This window comes from Protomyctophum bolini, assembly GCF_963924005.1.
Source record: "Protomyctophum bolini genome assembly, chromosome: 6".
In the NCBI taxonomy this organism is placed as follows: Eukaryota; Metazoa; Chordata; class Actinopteri; order Myctophiformes; family Myctophidae; genus Protomyctophum; species Protomyctophum bolini.
The window spans coordinates 2593365-2595004 of NC_137867.1; the positions used below are offsets into that span (position 1 = coordinate 2593365).

The window sequence follows — 1640 nt, forward strand, 5'->3', positions numbered from 1 at the left end:
TAGTTAGTTAGTTTAATAAATAACTGTAATTTCTGTTCCAGCTGCCAATAGTGACGCTGGTATGCTTTACACCTTGTCTCGGGAGGAGGTTTTGGAACTCTTTCCGGGGCCTGCAAACTTTTTAAGGCGTCGGCTTATATGGCAGTTGGTGAATGGAGACAAAAGGGTAAATTCTTTGAGTTTACATTATGACATTGCATTATTTTTATTTCATTTTTTTGTCCCTGCTAGTCAGATGTCTCACGGTATACTCTTCGATATGGTTTGGCATGTCAATAATGCTCAACATTAAGTACTTATACTTGCATTGTTTAATTTATACCTAATTAGTAAAGGCACACTACAATAGAAAGTTAAACATTAAGTAATGTCTTTCAGGCTGAGCCTTCTACTCCTGCTCCTGTACATCCACAACCTGCAGCAACCTGTGGAGAAAGTGGGCTTTCAAAAGAAATCAATGTATCAGCGACTGTGACCATGGCCACCCCAACATACGTTCTCTACACTGACAGTGATCTCGAACGAGCGAGAAGTGCCTACTTTGAGGAGAAGCGGCTGGGGACAGAGCCCAGCAGGTTATCCAAGGAGCTCTTTTGTCGGCTAATAAGAAGCACCATGACAAACATGCTTTCAATGGCAAGAGTGACCAGCTCCAGGTATCCAAAAAGATTTGAGGTTGAAGCAATGGCCAACAGATTGATGGAGTACTATCCACTGTTGAGTATTAGCTGTTCACTGGTAAGTAGCTTTTGTAACAATAGTTCTTGAGTTTTCAGGTTTTTAGCACAGCTAGACTAAATATAACTGCTCAATTCTAATTGGTTGCACCTAAATTTGCAAGTTGGAAACATTAATTGTTTTGGCACACTGTGTTTATCATGTATTTTTAGACAAAAAATGGCTGCTCCGAGATACGTCAATAATCGAGCAAATGTCAGGTGTAAACTGTGACTTGTCTTGAGGTTCATAGTTGCATGATCAAATGTTCACTACCTGCTATTTGTACCCGACAAAAGCAAAAAGTAGCAGAAAAGCTGATGAAGAGGTTGTCTAACGTGAAAAGTCCAAAGAAAAGTCCAAAGAAGAGACCACGACAGACTGCAACCAGTGACGTCGAAGCCGGTTCCAGTCAATCTGTGGCATGTTCACCTCCTATAGAGCCCCCCGCAGTGCCAGTATCTGCCAGCACCCCAGTGCGACACAGGGAAGGTAGTGATACTATATGCAACTATGTATATGCATTATGCATGTATGCACTATGCAGTCTTCACTTGAACAGTATCCCCCCTTTTTGTCATCCTCAGCCAGTAACTCGGTGCAACTGCAACTCCTTGCAGCCAGTGGGCCAGTCCAACGGTCTCCTCCAGCCAGCAACCCAGGGCAACCCCAGAATCCGGCCGCCATTCCCAGCACCCCAGTGCGACGCAGTGATAACGGTAGTAAACAATATGCAGTCATTTTTAAGTATACAAATATCTCAGGGTTTTGGTCGTTCACTATGCTCTGGTATTCTGCCAATGTATATTCTCTTTTTAGTGCTAGATGGCATTTTTTCTATGGTTTAGGGCTATGTTATGGAGTGTCTGGGTTGCCTTCTTTTAGGTGGTTATGGAAATTAAGAGCTCTTTATCTCTTTTTTC

The 1640-nt window shown here is 42.6% G+C and overlaps 1 long non-coding RNA gene across 1 annotated transcript; it reads left to right on the forward strand.

Annotated features, from left to right (window-relative positions):
- The first annotated feature begins 636 nt into the window (after positions 1-636).
- Positions 637-1416, forward strand: LOC308316733. The gene is made up of 3 exons (XR_013964202.1): positions 637-738; positions 1017-1209; positions 1305-1416. It is a non-coding gene; the product is annotated as an uncharacterized lncRNA (long non-coding RNA).
- Positions 1417-1640: the final 224 nt, after the last annotated feature.